Here is a 237-nt window from a genome sequence, read left to right as displayed (position 1 = left end):
ATTCCATATTGTCGGATTGCAAGAAATTGAAAAACAAAACGAATACAGTAATAAAAAAAAGAATGCATGCACTTTTATTGTTTATATCAACCAACGTTTGAAGATTTATTAGTTATGAATTAGAATTCCATTTCAAAAGCAAGAAATCAGGCCTGGATGTTATGTGTTTCTTTATTTATTTTTCTTCTTCTAATATTTGTCTGTTTCTTTTTTTCTTTTTTTAAAGACACAGAAGCT

The sequence above is a fragment of the Silurus aristotelis genome (assembly GCF_946808225.1).
Source record: "Silurus aristotelis genome assembly, chromosome: 28".
In the NCBI taxonomy this organism is placed as follows: Eukaryota; Metazoa; Chordata; class Actinopteri; order Siluriformes; family Siluridae; genus Silurus; species Silurus aristotelis.
Note: the sequence above shows the minus strand (reverse complement) of the source record.